Below are 16663 nucleotides of genomic sequence, written 5' to 3'. Positions count from 1 at the left end.
AAACCAGTACAGTGGCGTAGCGTGAGGGGTGCAGGGGGGTGCAGGCTGTACCGGGCGCAACATCTGGGGGGGTTAGGGTTAGGGGACGCAAATCCACGGGTTAGGGGGCACAAATTACTTGCCTTGCCCCGGGTGCTGACAACCCACGCTACGCCACTGAACCAGTATCATACCACTAAACAGCCATGGCTTCCCCTTATATAGAATCCTGGGAACTGTAGTTTGGTAAAGATGCTGAGAGTTGTTGTGAAGCCCCTGTTCCCCTCATAAGAGTGTCAATTCCCAGAGTGGTTTAACAATCAGTCCTCTTCCCCAGGAAACTCTCGAGAACTGTAGCTGTGGGAAGGGGGAACAGTGCCCTGCTAACAACTCTCAGCATAAGATAGTCCAGAGAATTGCAGAGCTGAGGCTCGTATCCGTGAGCTCAGCTTCCGTTTCCAGCAACCCCTCACTCTTCTTCTCACTTTCCTCATCCTACATTGTGGAATTCCTGCTTCTCTCCCTGCCACACTGTTGTTTCTTCTCCAGGCTTGCAGATCGACTCTTTGCAAACGGCTTAGAACACATCGCTCATTTTCTTTCCTTCGGCATAAAAAAACAAGTCTAAGCAAGACTGTTCCAACATGTGTGCCTGGAAATTTCCACAGAGACTAACTCGTTGTCTTGCCTCATGGCTTTGGCTCAGCAGTTTCCCTGGGAAGGTGGGAGCCTGTCTGGATTTGCAGGGGCAGCGTCCAGGCTGACGCTCCTCCCGCAGTTCTTCTGGAAACTGCCACGCCGCTATATTTCTGGAATGAGAGAGATTCTTAGCACAAAGACCCTGAAAAGAGCAGTATTTGAATTGGGGTGGGGAATCCTGTCTTGGTAATGTAAGGCAGCGCTGCTTCTCTGAGATGAATGGAAGCTCTTGCCGTTAGTCAGAGACTGGTGTGAGGACCGAAGTCTATCAGTCTAGAATCAGTGTTTCCCAACCTTGGGTCTCCAGCTGTTTTTGGACTACAACTCCCATCATACTTAGCGAGCAAGACCAGTGGTCAGGGATGATGGGAAGTGTAGTCCAAAAACAGCTAGAGACCAAAGGTTGGGAAACACTGGTCTAGATAATGGGGGCACCTAACAGTTCAGGCGCTTATAAGAATGGAGGCCCTGTTGTAATGCTGTAGAATTTCAAAGGAAACCAAATATAGCTGATGCTATTAGGAAAGACCAAACATTTGCTATGATGGTGGTCCTATATGGAAAGACCAAAGGTTCGCCCACACATAGCTAGGGCGGTGATGGTTCCTAAAACCAAGGGGAGAGGAGGGAGGGAGAACCAACTTATGAAAAGCTCCCTTGACTGGAGGCTATTATTAACTTTCTGCATAGCAGCCTTTTGCAGGTTCGTTGTCACTTGTCGGAAGGCAGGACACATTTTGAAAGCAACTCTGCTAATATTAACTCCCCAACCCCAATATCATTTCAAGGCTGGCTCTTCAAAGTGGTTTTCCCCCCCGGTACATTATGAAATGAAAATATTTATGTATTTATGCTTTCTGAGTTGTCAGCAACTCTCCCTATACAGTTCTTTTTTCTTTTACAATCAGCATTTTTCTCTTTTGGAAAGGTCATCCAGGCCAGCATATTTATTCACACTTCCCTGAGGACTTGAAACTTATCTGCCCTGTTTTGGAAAACCTAATTTGTTTGGCTGGACCAAGCAAAGCTCAAGCCAAATCCTGCATCTTCTGTAGGAGTTGCCATTGACTCCCAAGTGCATGCAGGTAGTGGTGTTCCGCATTTCATTTATTTATACATAGCATATTTATTTGTACCACGACCTTTCTGGGATAGAATCACAGATAGCCTAAAAATGCTTTTAAAAATTAAAATAAAGCAGCTTCACAAATAACCTTAGTTTAAAACATATTAGATGCCATCGAACAATCTCATAGCAGCAGTAGCAGAAACTATACTGGAACTGCCAATGTTCTGTTTGGTAGACAGGACCTGGCTTCTCTCTCATAGGAACATAAGGTGAGGTTGGCTGCTAGAACAGACCAATGGCATATCTAGTCCAGCATCCTGTTCTCAGAGGCCAACCAGATGCCCCAATGGGAAACCCACAAGCAGGACCTGATTTCAAGGGCCATCTCCTCTCCGGTGGTTTCCAGCAATTAGTATTCAGAAGCATTGCTGTCTCCAACTATGGAGGCAGAGCATAGCCATTGTGGCTAGCAGCAGTCTTTGATAGCCGTCTCCTCTGGGAATTTGCCCAGTCCTATTTTAAAGCCGTCCAAATTGGTGGCCATTGCTGCCTCCTGCAGGAGTGAGTTCCATAGTTTAACTGTGAGTTGCATGATGATGTCCTTTCTTTTATCCTTTCTGAATCTTCAGCTTCACTGGATGTCTCTGAGTTGTTATTTGAGGAACCTTGCCTTTATCCACTTTCTCCATGCCGTGCATAATTTTACAAACTTCTGTTGTGTCTCCTCTTCTCAAACTAACAAGTCCTAGTTACAGATAGGTAGCCGTGTTGGTCTGCCATAGTCAAAACAAAAAAAATTCCTTCCAGTATCACCTTAAAGACCAACTAAGTTAGTTCTTGGTATGAGCTTTCGGGTGCATGCACACTTCTTCAGATATCTGAAGTGTTCATGCAGTGTTCATGCACACGAAAGCTCATACCAAGAGCTAACTTAGTTGGTCTTTAAGGTGCTACTGGAAGGAATTTTTTTTGTTTTAACAAGTCCCAGTAACTGTAACCTTTCTTCATAGGGGAGTGACTTCATCCCCTGGATCATTTAGGTCGCCGTTTTCTGAACTTCCTCCTCCTTCTGCATGCCTCCTGCCACAGAGATCTGCCTGTGGCTCTGCGGTTTGAGCCTCGCCCACAACAATCTGAGCTCCAAAGGGCTTGTTCTCAGCAAGTGGTTAAACTTTAAACTGCTAAATTTTAATGCTCCCAGATTCTTTTCAGCTGCACAGAGGAGCTGTTCCTGCAAAGTCTGGGTGTGTCAGCGGGCTAGAGCTCAGCTTACTCCAAGTTCTGTGCACCTAGTCATGGTTGTGCTAATGTAGAGTTCATGACTAAATCCTCCTTTTAACCAGCTGGCAGTTGATCAAGACTCCTCTCTCTCTCTGTGTGTGTGTGTGTGTGTATGTGTCTGTCTGTGTCCCAACCCTTGCTTCATTTCAAAGTTATTCCTGGAAGTAGTCCTTCGGCGTTTGCATAACTCCATGTGTGTCGCTCTTGGGCATATTTGCTAAATGGCGAGGCAAGCCTCTTTACTAACTTTCTTAGCTGGAGGAGTTTTAATTAAAAAGCTGCACACAGTGATGGATATGGTGCATGCACGATGGATAAAGTCTTGTATAATTTCTGAGAAGTTTTCGGGCTCTCCTGCCAACAGGCGCATTTATAATTTCCCTCTTTCTTTCTTTTTTGCCCAAAGTAATATTTATGTGATCAAGATTACGGATGGAGACGTCGCGTTGTCTGTTCCAGCACATATTTTTGCATGTATTTTTGTTAGGCTAATGATGCTCTTACGGGGGACTATAGAGCGGCCGTTAGGCATTGGTTTGCAATCTCCTCCAAGCTTGCAAATCGATGAGCACTAAATACAGTGCAACACTTTGCCTCCTCCAGGGGAAAAGGGCAGCAGGCTTAGAAGTGATCAGGTTAGCTCTTTTTCTTTTTTGCCAGTAAGCAGTGGTAGTCAGGAGCAGGGTGCCAGTTGTTCTGGGAAGAGGCATCATACTGTGAGCAAGTGTGTTGGCACAAGCTCTCGAGTTCTTCCTCCCCTCTGCATCATTCAATATAGATAATCCAGAAGACAAATACAACTGCCTTCTTTCATTGACAGGAAACCTACCTTAGCTTGGCACTGATCTTGGCGGATGCAAGTGGGTGAGACGTGCAGTGTAATAGGGAGGGGCACGTCTGGATTTTGCTTTTTGCCGGTCCTAAGTTCAGTTCTCCATACTGCCACATCAATTCGCATTAAAAAAACACTCACAAAAATTCATCAGTGCCAATTTTCCCAAGTAGAATTTCCCTATCAACATTTCAGTGCAGGTTATCCTAATAATTTTTTTTACATTCAGTTTTGCCTAATATTCACATTGATGCAAAGCAATTTCCACCCAAACATTTTTGCATGTTATTTTTGCTAATATTTGCATTTTGTGCGCAGTTTCCCCCCAATTTATTTGCATCTTTGAACTATATTGAATAAAAATTGAAAGTGAATTCTGAAGAATGGCTGTGTTTAGGTTTGCATAGTGTTTCAGAAAATGTGAATGCAGACTGAATTTGGGTTTTTTTCTCTCCCATCCCTACTATGTAACAGAAGCATTCAGTAACAAATAGCACTCAATCTCTTTCAAGTGGAGTTCCTATAGGTGTCAGAGATGCTGGAGAAGGGCCATACAGTAGCACAGAGCACCTGCTTTGCATGGAGAATGTCCCCAGTGTCTCCAGGTAGGGCTGGCAGAGCCCTTGCCTAAAAGTCTGGAGAGCTGCTGCCAGTCAGTGTAGACAATACTGAGCTAGATGGACTAGTTGCCTGACTCAGTAAAAAACAGCTTCCTGCGTTCTACTTTAACCTCGGCACCTTAACCTATGCGAACTCTTGCCTACTATATCATTTATGGAATTTCTGTACTCACCCTTCAACAGTGTGTGTATTTTTGTAAAATGCCCAAGAAACAAATGATCATGATTTCATTGCAATGATTTAAAATGGTTAGGAGGTTGGGAAGGCACTCACACCAAAAAATTACAGCAGATGTCCATACCTTTCTCCACCCTTGAGGTGTCTGGATACTCAGTGGTCATCCAGGAGTAACTGAATGCCTACCATCTGTTTCAGCACCTTGCCCTAAAAAGAGGATATTGGGATCCTTGCAAAATCTTCTGGGTCTAGAGATGTTTTTTTCAAGGCATGGCCTCCCAGTGCCCCCTGCTTCAAGGTACCTGGGACCCCACCATCCCTCCCATTTTAGCGGAGACTCCTGGACCAGATCTTAGCCCACTCCATCCCTGCCCAGCGAAATAAAGCAAGCTACGATTTAGAAGGTTCTTTATATTGGCTGTAAATATGTATTTAGAATTCTTAAACAGCTACAGTATTTAAAAAGATCTGTGGGCTATGCTGCCTGGCAGAGAGAGACAGCTCTTGGATGCTCTGCCTTATTACTAATTTCTGGATGTATTGGCCTATAACGGATAGTGGTAATTATTTGCAAGTTCCAGCGGTATGAATTATAGCAGCTCTTTTTATTAAAATGACACTTCAGTCATGAAAAATAATCATTCCATTGCTGGTGGAAAATTGGGAACGCTTTTAATTGTTCCCGAAACCTCTGCAATTACTGCAGAAGCAAATCTCACCGTAATGTAAAAATCAATAAAAATAATGCAATTTGTATCTGAGTGGAGTGCTTTAAGAATTCTTGATGCGCAGAGCACTTACACACGATCCAGCAGCCACGGGGCTCTGAATTAAGCAAAATCCATGGGCTTTGGAGGAAAAGAGGACCTGAATTGTATCAATTCTTACAGCAGTTATCTTTCTCATGCCTCTTATCTCCCCCACCACCAAAAAAAATACTTTAAAAAAAAAAACTTCCCAGTGTGCAAACAGTGTAAAGAAGTCTGCAGAAAGAGATAATTAAATGCATTGGCATGAAACCGTGGATTATTTTTCTTTTAAAAGATTGGCTTGCTTAGGCTTCATAACCCTTCCTTCTCCAAAATCCTCACGATGGGTAACAGTGCCTAAAAGAAGGTTTTAAAACATCAGATTTGAAAATTAACCAGACCGTAATAACAAATTGACCGGGTGGTTTTAGCTCACCCGCTAAAAGTATTTTGGAGAGGATATTACAAATGCTTCTCCTACGGTATATTCTCAGGGATGCTTACAGCCCTGTAATGTAGCCCAATATTACCCCCATCCTTCTGGGTGGCAGGAGGATGCAGTTGGGAGGCAAGCCCTGTTCAAATGACCACTCCTTCCCTCCAACCTGTATGGAGTGGGACACAAGATTGCCCCCATCAGTGCAATGTCAGAAAGTGTAGAGCTGCTTGTGTGTAGTGCCTCCCCGTTTTCTGAAATTGTACCAAATGTGCAGGTGTTGTGAGTGGGCCTGAGAGGTGCTTCCTTCTCTCTTGCCCCCTTCACCGACTACATGCAAGCAGTCCTCGGCTGCATCAATGGCAGTCTAGTGTCCAGATCAAGGGAAGTAATGGTTTCACTCTATTCCACCTTGGTCGGACCACATCTGGAATGTCGTGTCCAGTTTTGTGTGCCACAGTTTATTGACAAGCTGGAATGTGCACAGAGAAGGCTGACCGAAAGGGTCTGGGGTCTAGAAGGCAAGCCTTTCTGACAGTAAGACCTGCTCCCTTGGAAGGTGGTGGATTCCTCTCCATTGGAGGTTTCTAAACACGGACTGTCATCTATCAGCACTTCTTTAGTTGTGATTCCTGCATTGCAGGGTGTTGGACTAGATTGACCTTTCTTGTCCCTTCTACTCAACAATCCTATGATTCTGTGCTTTGCCTCCTGGGCCACTCACAGGCTGCTGGTGCTGGCAAAGGGATCTGACTGTGATTTTATTGGTATAGCACACAGGTGATTTCAGGAAGTATCCAGCAAAGTACAACCGTACCTTGGTTCTCGAATGTAATCCGTTCCGGAAGTCGGTTCGACTTCTGAAATTTTCGAAAACCAAGGTGCGGTTTCTGATTGGCTGCAGGAGCTTCCTGCACTCAAACAGAATCCGTGTCGGATGTTCAGCTTCTGAAAAACATTCAAAAACCAGAACACTTACCTCCTGGTTTTCGTCGTTTGAGAACCAAGGTCCGACTGTACCTCTGTTAGCACAAACATTTCCGTTTCTGTAGCGGAACTGCCTCTCCTCTCCCTGTGTGCCCCTCCTCAGATTTGTTGGTGGGACAACCTAGCACAGATTTTGAGGTTGTGCAGCAAGAGAGAAGGGGGCATTCCTTTGTGCTAACAGAACTACTTCTGTAGGATCCTGCCCTTCTTAATCTCCACTTTATTATTTTATTAATGCATTGATATCCCACCACTGTCTCCAAGGAGCTCAAGGCTGTGTGCATGGTTCTCCCCTTCCTCATTTAATCACCACGACAACCCTGTGAGGTAGGTCGACTGAGAGGCAGTGAATGGCCCGGGGTCACCCAGTGAGCTTTGTGGCCAAGGGGGGATTTGAACCTTGGTCTTAGTCCAGCCCTCTGGTCTTAGTCCAGCCCTCTAATTGCTACAGCACAGTGACTCTCACCCTTGCACAGCCGTGGGTGGGGAGGTAATGTGCCTTGGTGGCAGAGTACAGGATTTGTACAGAGAATGTTCCAGGCTAAATTGTCTACATTGCTAGCAGGGGAAGACTTTGCTCAAGACCCTGGGAGAGAGCCGATCCTGTTCTGACTCAGGAGGGATTTGCATACGAAAGGTCTGTAGCCTTCTCCACAGCATCTCCAGGTAGACCTGCCAAAGCCCCTTTTCTGAAGCCCCGAAAGAGCAGCCACCACTCAGTGTAGACCATGGGTAGGCAAACTAAGGCCTGGGGGCCAGATTCGGCCCAATTTCCTTCTAAATCCAGCCCGTGGACGGTCTGAGAATCAGCATGTTTTTACATGAGTAGAATGTGTGCTTTTATTTAAAATGCATCTCTGGGTTATTTGTGGAGCGTAGGAATTCATTTTTTTCTCCAAAATATAATCCGCCCCCCACAAGGTCTGAGGGACAGTGAACTGGCTCCCTGCTGAAAAGGTTTGCTGACCCCTGGTTGTAGACAGTACTGACCTAGGTGATCAGAGATTCAGTAGAAGGCAGCTTCATCTAAATGTCATTTTTCAGCGGATTTCAGAGCAGCCCTTAACGCTGGAGGTTTGCAGGACCAGCTGCTCTTCAAGGAGTTTGTCTCCCCATCTCTCTCCAGTGGCAATGGAGATTCCCACAATGGAGGTGACTCCACCCTGTAGTTTACTCATTCTTAGGAGGCTTCTGTAACCTCAGGCACAGGGGGCTGGTTATTGATTGCTTTTGATGCCTGTCTCTCCCTACCCCCCCAAACTCAAATGCAGCAGGATGTGCTGCAGTATCATAGCTGAGCATCTTTTGAGCAGCTTGTAAACAAGCCTTTTGTTTCCAGAGATTTCCAGGCAACTTCAAGGTTAAGATATTGAGCTGCTAAGTAACTCCCACACATTCAATAAATGCCACCTGTAATATTCCTGGAGGCAGGCTGGAACCTCCGGTAATGTATTCATTCCCCTTCCTTTCTATTTAAGTGACAGCTGTCATTGCAGGGTGTGTGTGCCCATCCCAAGCAAGCCCATTCGTTGAGGTTACCTGAGGCCACGATGCTAATCCCACCCCCCACCCCAGCGGCTGGCTGTTGCTCCTTGAGTAATTCTTGGCGCTTTGGCAGCTGCTGCAGAGAGAACATGGTGGCCTTATTGTTTGCATGTGACTAGATCTGCACGGAGGCGTTTAGAGCATGGAGTGAACTTAACCAGAATGTAAGAAGAGCCCTGCTGGGTCAGGCCAGTAGTCCATCTAGCCCAGCATCCTGTTCTCATAATGGCCAACCAGATGCCCCAATGGGAAGCCCACAAGCAGGATTTGAGCACAAGAGCCCTCTCCCCTCCTTTTGGTTTGCAGCAACTGGTATTCAGGGGCGTTACTGCCTCCCAGCTGTGGAGGCAGAGCATAGCCATCCTGGCTAGTAGCCATTGATTGCCTTTTCCCTCCTGAATTTACCCAGTCGTCCCTTAGAGCCATCCCAGTTGGTGGCCCCTGTGTGAGTCAGTTCCATCGTTTATACTACGTGAAGGGCTTTCTCTTCTTTGATCTGTCCTGAATCTTCATTCAGCTTCATTGGATATCCACGAGTTCCAGCGTTATGAGAGGAGAAAATCTTTTCCCTATCCACTTTCTCTGTGCAGTGCATATTTTTAATAAATTTCTTGCATGTTGCCTCTTGCCCTTTTCTCGTGTAAAAAGTCCCCAACGCTGCAACCTTTCATCACAGGGAAGTTGCTCCACCCACTTGATCATGTTGGCTGCCCTTTCCTGAACCTTTTCCAACTCTACAATATCCTTTTTGAGATGTGGCGAAAGGAATTTCTCCCATCAGCTGTTTAGATAAACCTGGAACGAAGCCACCCTTGCCGCTTGCTGAAGAGGAACCTACATCAATGTGTAATGCCCTTGAGATGTTTTGATCTACCATTCCTGTCCCCCCAGCTGCCCCACGGGTTGGGGGGCTTGCATCTGAGCTCACTCGATGAGCCATTTTGGCAGGCGAATGGAACACCCTACTCCTCAGTCACATGATGTCATGGCGACGCCCCCTCAGGTTCCACCTTGAAAGGCAGGTGGCATGATGGTATACATTGAAGAAAGCACAGAATAAGCTTTATAAATAGCAATAATAGGTGCAGCTTTGAACCCCTTGGAGGGCAGTTAATGAGGTTTACCAAGGCGGCTGTTTGGGGACTTGCGCCTGGTCTATAAATAGGGGTGCAGCGAAGCTGACGAAACAGCGCTAAGGTCTTTCATCTGTTGCGGAGACTTCCTTCATCAATCTCCGAAGCAACAATGTGGTGCTTTGCTGGCTTCAAGGGGGCCTCGTAATGCATTTGCAAGCAGCTGGCAGAGTTTGGCGTTCTTGTTTGTGCCATTAGCAAAAGGGGGTGGGGGTCTTAATAGTCTAATCCATCTGGAGAGCAAGTAGATTTATTAGGCTCCACACTAAATGGGCTCATAATTACGACAGCCATTTCCGCTCACTCCCATTTCCCACCCCCACCCCCCAGTACATGAACCAAAATGGTTCAGAATCTCGCAGCAAGGAGAAAATTGCACATAATTTGCAATTTTGACATGGATTAGAACCTCCAGCCACATTTTATATGATTTGGCATTTTTTTTTTTTATGACACATACAACAGAGCCATCATTTTCAAGACAGCCCTGGCAAATCTGGAACCATACTTGCAAACCAGATAACACTGATACAGTCTTCTTTACTTGAACTTTGTTCTTTTAACCTATGTGCAACTGTACTCATTCTGTGTGCTTATAGTTTTGTTTTTCATCTTTTAATTTTCACCTGTCGTTATCCCTGTCCTCTTCTGTTTTCTATACGTTATAAAACGAAATAAGAAAAACTTACAAACATAAATAAATAAATAAATAAATAAATCTCACAGCATGTTAGATAGGCAGCAACTGAATTCAAAGAAAGGAGTCTCCCATTTGTCTGAATACTTTGTGGCTCTGTCTGCACAGAGGTCCAGTGTTTTGAGTTGGGCACCCCCGATTTGCACTTTGTGTTTCTCAAGGTGACTGGATTCTAGCTGTGGTGGTTTGGAATTGTTCACGTTCAGTTTTAGCAATAGCTCAAACCACCCCTTGAGATCTAGACGCTGGGAAAAGAGCATTTCAATAGCATTGCAGATTTTTTAAATTATTTTTTTAAGATGCCTCAGACCGGAGTTGGCAACATTTCACTGGCCCTGAATTTATACACCTCGGGCCTAATGTCTGTTGGAGTGCGATCTTAGTGCAGTGTTAATGTGTCCCATGCTGGCTCTGTGTGTGTGAATGAATGAATGGGCTTGAAATGGGCATTCGGCAGAGTGCTTTGACAGAGCAGGTGGAGGTTTGCCAGAGGAACAAAATGGGTCTACCTGGGAGGAGGGAATTTTTTGCTGTGGAACAGGGTTGGGCAGTTTTGCATCTTACGCAGGCGCTCCGTTCCCAGGGTTCTGCATATATGTAAAAAATTGTATAATCAAACCGCTCCTAGGCAAGCATCCCTCTCCTTCTGGAGCCAGCCACTGAGTGGGCCTTGCCCCCCCCCCCCCAGCAAGGCAGAGAGTTTAAAAGCTCAGGGTAGCCCTTGCACAAAAATAGCTTTTAAGCTTTCTGCCTCACTTGCGTTTAACTTGCAGAATTTCAGCCAGCCTTCCACCACATATGGTTGAAAGTGTGCAAGTTAAATGCATGTTAGAGGCGATCGTACTGTACTCTCTGTTTCTGGCAAAGCAGTCTCAGTTCAGTCTTAGATCTATGGTCCCGTTTGCCAATCTTCTGCCGCCCAGATGTTTACAACTCCTAGCAGCGTCAGGATCAACGGAGTGTGCTGGCTGGGGCGGGGGAGCTGAGGAGAGTTGCAGTCCAAAAGATCTGGAGGACACCAGGTTGGGAAAGTGGCATGTTCCAGTTCAGTTTTCTGAGGTTAGTCCTTCCACACTGAGTGCCAGGCACAGCAGCCCTGGTCACATTTCTCTTCCTGCAGCCCCTTCTGTGCCCATCAGTCCATCCCCACAGCTTGCGAAAAGAGACAAGATGAGTCTGGGTACATAGCAAAAAACAACAACACAACCCCACACGCACACCAAAGGAAGAAGCCCAAATAAATGTCTTGCCTGCTGCTCGTTGATAACTTGTGATGTAGGGACTCAGTATTGAAATTCACAATGATTTCTATTAAGGGAAAAAATTCAATATTTGGTAGAGATCTGCTGATGTTTCACTTTTAAATTAGGTGCTCGAAGGGACCTCTTGCTAACGACTGCGTTGGATTGCCATCACAAAATTGCAGAACCGTTCCTGGGCACTCTGTCATTCTGCTAAACAACTTATGGGTGTTTCTTTCAAATGCTACACAGATGGAATATGGCTAACAGCCGTAATTAAATAGTAAATCTGTTCTAAAGAGTCAGCCAGCACAGAAAGCCCCTACATAGATTCAATTATCGTAACTCTGTTCATTTGTATTTGTATGGTATTATAACTTTTTTTCTTCCTCCACTGCACAAAGAAAATCAGTGCATTGTTTAAAATTCTGCTCTGGGTCTTTATCAAGTCAAGATGCATTTAAAATGCTAGCTGCAGAAAGATTAAAAGGCAGATTAATTGTAAATAAGCCATTAATTAGGCATTTGCATTCAAATCAGCGTTTTTTCCTTTCCAGAGAGAAACAGCTGAACACTATTTGGATATTTTAATACTGCAGGAGTTCATGCGAAATCATTGCATAATCTTGCCTCCTGTCTCAAGCTCTGGGCAAAGCTGCCCCAAGACACTTTGGTACCTGGGGAGGACCCCAAAATAGTGCCCCCCTCCCTACCAGGGAAGAGCTACATCAGGAACAAGGGGACAGAAAAGTCTGCTGCTGGGGACATTGGTCTCACCTTGCCTCATGGGTGGGTTGGTCCCTGCCCTAGGGCACTGCTTCCAGTTAGTGTGAACCAGGTGTGGGGAGTGTTTGGCCTGCCTGATGCTGCTGAATTACGATTACTATCAGCCACACCAAATGTGGCAAGGATGATGAGTTTTGTAATACAGCAACCCCCATGAAGCCAAAGATTTCCCACCCCTGGTGTAGACAGTTCTACTGAGCTAGCATTTCTTTATTGCATTTATATCCCACCGTGTCCTCCAAGGAGCTCAAGGGTGGTGTACAAGGTTCCCCCACTTCTCATTTAATCCCCACAACAACCCTGTGAGGTAGGTTGAGATAGCAGTGACCAACCTGAGAGCTTTGTGGCTAGGTGGGGATTTGAACCCTGATCTCCCAAGTCCTGGTGCAGCACTCTAATCATGATGTTGCATTGGCTCTCTACGTGTGAAAACACACACACGGGAAAAGGACAGGGAGGGATGAGGAAAGATGCAAACCCCGACACCAATTCTTAAACAGCTATTCTTACAATGACCAGCTGGCACAGTTCAGGGGTAGGGGGTGCCTGATGGAGCTGGGCTTTCGGCAGAGCTGATGGAAGGAGCCCTGCATTGTGGTGCTTCCGCGATCCAGTTGCAAATAACTTGGGAGCATTTCTGTGTGCTGGGGTAAAATGAGTCCCTTTCTGTACTCGGGTTTTTTTTTGGTTTTTTTTTTAAGTATCCATGCATGTGCTAGTTGCTTGGCGAATCCCTTAATACTCAGGCTTGCTGAGAGCAGTGCAGATAGTGGGAGGATGAGGAAGGAAATGCTGCTTTGGACGGACCCTCCAAGTGCCAATCTCCCATTCCTAGGGCTTATAAAAACACTGCTTCTGCATGTATCTCGCCTTTGCCAAGCCCCCGGCTTGGTGGCCTCTGTGTTCATTTCAGAGCCAGATTAGACTGGCCCAGATTCTTGAGTGTAAACAAGGGCCTTATCTAGGTGTAGCAGAAATCCCTGATCTTTGCGTTGAAAGGCTGGGTTTTTTTCCTTCTTGCATCTAAAAGAACATTGCGGTGAGGTGCCTGCAGAAACATAGACTCTTTTGGCTGTTCATTTTGGAAACATGCTTTAACGTCTCTTTTTATTTTTAGCCTTGAGAAGCTGTTCTGGTGTTTTGCACCACCTGAATTGCCTCCAGTGGATCACTGATAGGTAATAAGGGGAATGGAATCTTTTTGCCCGATCCATATTGCCCACTGTGATCAGAAGAGCTTTACAAGGCGGAGAGCATCTAACATTCTACTCACAGTAGGCCTATTGAAGTTAACAGACCTAAGTTAGGAGCGAGACTCCATCAGCATGTAACATCTCTGCTCAGAGTTCTGCACTGGTTACCTGTTTGCTACCAAGCCATGTTCAGGGTGTTACTATTAGTATACAAAGCCCTTAACTTGGAGCCGAGATCTCCTTACCCCAGATAGGCTCACTTGGCCACTCGGAAATGGGGAACTGTCACTGTTCCAGGTACCTCATAATTTTGGTTCCACATTTGTAAGAAACCAATCTTGTTATTGTGGCAGCGCAAAGACCTTGGAACTCCCTGCTTGTTGACATCAAGCGTCTTCATTGCACTCTTTCAGGAAAAACAACAAGTCTGCAAGTTGATTTTGCAAATGGAGGCTCTGGTTCGGCTATAACCAGGCACATCGCCCAAAGGCGAGTATCTCCTATTTCTAAGTTAATTTCTGGTAAATTCAGCATAAAAAACCCCAGAACCCTTGCACAGCTTTTGCTGACCAAACACCTTTGCCTACGATTCTGGCATGGCTGTGACGCACACACAACCCGGTGATGAACTCATAAATTCAGCTCCCTCGCTCGCTGTCTCTGATCTATGCTAAGGAGGGCAATTGCCTCCTTCTTTGAAGTGCTAATGTAATTCTGACAGTGGCCGCACATTGTACAAGCTGTTCACCATCTCATTTGCCATTAAGGATGCAGGTGAATGAGCCTTAAAAAAGAAAGGGGAAAAGCATGGTGAATTGTCACCGGCGTGGGATGGTGGCAATAAGCCACCATCTGGATCTGGAACTAGATGAGAGCAGAAAGCCAGCTGCAGTAGTGAAACACGGAAGTGTGGTAGGGGCTCCTCTACCTCCTTGTGCCCCGGCATTGTAGCGGCCTTGTACCTGCAGACTGTTGGTCCATTGACTAGTGTCTCCTACTCTGAAGGCCAGCACCTGTCCTGCATTTCAGACAGGAAGCCTTTCCCAGCTGAACCTTGAGATGATGGAAGCTGAACCTGGGACCTTGTGTATGCAGCTACCCAGTGATGACACTTCCTGCTAAAGAAGTCCTAGTTCTTCTCCTTGTTGTTCATTTATATAGCACCATCCATGCACATAACACAATTAAAATAAGACATTCTATCCTAAAGGACATGCAGTCGGCATAAGAACCTAAGAAGAGCCTGCTGGATCAGGCCAATGGCCCATCTAGGCCAGCATTCTGTTCTTGCCTCAATGGGAGGCCTCAATGGGAAGTCTGCAAGCCCTCTCCCCTCCTGTGGTTTCCAGCGACTGGCATTCAAAAGCATTTATGGCTCCAACTGTGGAGGCAGAATGTAGCCTTCAGTAGCCCCCCTCTGCCATTTGTATAACCCTCTTTTAAAGCCATCTAGCTTGGTGGCCATCACTGCCTCCTGTGTGAGTGAGTTCCATAGGTTAGCTACGTGCTGTGTGAAGATGGGCTTTCTTGGTTATCTGTCTCGAACAGGGGTCAGCAACCTTTTTCAGCTGTGGACCCCGGTCCACTGTCCCTCAGACCATGTGGTGGGCTGGACTATATTAAATGATAATAATGAACAAATTCCTATGCCCCACAAATAACCCAGAGATGCATTTTCAATAAAAGCACACATTCTGCTCATGTAAAAACACCAGGCAGGCCCCACAAATAACCCAGAGATGCATTTTAAATAAAAGCACACATTCTACACATGTAAAAACACGCTGATTCCCGGACCGTCTGTGAGCTGGATTGAGAAGGCCTTAGCCCCTGGGCCTTAGGTTGCCTACCCCTGGTCTCAAACCTTCCAACATTCAGCTTCATTGGATGGGTCCACTGAGTTCTATGTCTAAAGCAGTTGATCTTGAGTTCCAGGGCAATGCACTGGCCACAGAACCATAGAGATGGAAGGGAGCATAAGGGTCATCTAGCCCAACCCCCTGCAATGCACAAATCTTTTCCCCCAACGTGCGGCTCAAACCCACAGCCCTGAGATGAAGAATTTTATGCTTTATCGACCATGCTAACCATGCTATCAGTGCTTTCTGGGTTTTTTCTTCTTCTTGATTAAAGGCTGCTAATGCCTGGAACATATTAGGTTAGCCTTGCCTGGCTGATGGGAACTATCGTCCAAAACATATGGAGGGTGCCAGGTTGGGGAAGCCTGTTCAGAACCCTTCCAGGCTCCTCCAGGAAACCTAGAAGTCATATTTCTTACTCTTTGAGTGTCTGGATTTTTTTTTATAGGTGAGCATGCAGCCACATGAATGTGGAAGCACATCCATTGCCCTTATATATTATAAATTAAAAGAGATGACTCTGAAAGTGCTATTCTGATGCCTGTCTCCCTGAGTGCTTTTCCTGTTCCTTCAGTTCTTCATCTGTGTTTACACTGCAAGGGTCTTAACTTATTTAGGGGTGGAGCGAAGCCAGTGGAGAAACAGTGGGCTGTTTGTTGCCTGCGTGTAGCTGTTTCCTGCAAACAGAATAGTTAAAGAGGATCTGTTCTTCCTTCTCCTCCCTTGAGCGCCACACCACACACCTCCAAACAAGAAGATTTCTCATCTCTCACCGGCAGCCATCACAGCTGGATGCTGGAAAACAAACAAAATCCCTGAAGCCCGGGCCTCTAAGTGGGATAAGTAACAAAAACAACAACCCAAGCAGTCTTCAATATTTTAAAAGCAAGCCCTGGGAAAGAAAGAGAAGGGCGGGGGCGGGGGGAGGGAGAACAGGCCAGCTCTAAAGGAGAAACCATGAGGGAATCAACTTAAGGAAGCTTTGTCAAAGTTTTTTTCTGCTTCCCATCTCGCTTTTTTTTATCTTCTTGTGTGAGCAACAAGGTTATAGAGAATTGCGCTCAAGGCAAGATGTGTAGGCACACCACGATATATAGAAACCTGGCAGTGTTCTCTCCTATAATGTAGCTCATGTAACTAAATTCAAAATGTGTTTTATATTTTCTTTTCCTTCGCTGGAGGTGGGATGAGAGACAGCAGCAAATTTTTGAGTGTTTTTAATTTTGCAGAAAATGTGTTTATTTTTGTTGGCGTTTCTATAAGAGTGAAATTGGTGGGGTTTTTTTGTTTAAAGAATTAGATATACCCTGTATTCTTCAACAATATGGGACGTTTTCCTTGTTAAGTGTGAAACGGCTGGGTGGGAGCCAACACAGTGT

At 45.7% G+C, this 16663-nt stretch overlaps 1 protein-coding gene across 4 annotated transcripts in view; it reads left to right on the top strand.

The window, feature by feature from the left end:
* Positions 1-16663, top strand: part of GLCE (glucuronic acid epimerase) — a 55872-nt gene that overhangs the window by 25043 nt on the left and 14166 nt on the right. The window contains exons 1-2 of one of the 4 annotated variants that reach the window (XM_081888563.1): positions 8182-8274; positions 9052-9221. The exons of 2 other annotated variants lie outside the window; for them this stretch is intronic. The gene's annotated coding sequence lies outside the window, so the exon portion shown is untranslated. Of the gene's footprint in view, positions 1-8181; positions 8275-9051; positions 9222-16663 lie in introns of those variants that run through there. One more of the 4 variants, XM_081888562.1, reaches the window with a different exon arrangement.

Source organism: Podarcis melisellensis (assembly GCF_964234715.1).
Source record: "Podarcis melisellensis genome assembly, chromosome: 14".
NCBI lineage: Eukaryota > Metazoa > Chordata > Lepidosauria > Squamata > Lacertidae > Podarcis > Podarcis melisellensis.
The sequence above is the reverse complement of the archived record's forward strand: the minus strand, read 5'-3'. Positions and strand labels throughout refer to the sequence as shown.